Source organism: Plasmopara halstedii (assembly GCF_900000015.1).
Source record: "Plasmopara halstedii genome assembly, contig: Scaffold_614, whole genome shotgun sequence".
Classification (NCBI taxonomy): domain Eukaryota; phylum Oomycota; class Peronosporomycetes; order Peronosporales; family Peronosporaceae; genus Plasmopara; species Plasmopara halstedii.
The window spans coordinates 2,552,713-2,553,011 of NW_020187532.1; positions in this window are offsets into that span (position 1 = coordinate 2,552,713).

Below are 299 nucleotides of genomic sequence, written 5' to 3' on the forward strand. Positions count from 1 at the left end.
TACCCTGGATCAGGGTCGACGCCGGGCGTCTTGCGGCCAGCATACGGCGTCGCCGTCGCCTCTGTACAGAAGTTCAATATCTCGGTGAGACCAGGGTGAATACGCACTCTGCGTCGTCCGGTGTTACCCTCACTTTCCGCTACTTTGGAGCTCCGATGTTATCTACAACATCGGACGAAGAATTGCTAACCCCGCAGTCTTCGTCCAGTGGATAACGTGCCACTCCACGCGCTTCTGAAGGGCCGCGCCCAAGATACCTCGGACTCTGTCCGACCACGCCATCAATGGCATGCAGCGAC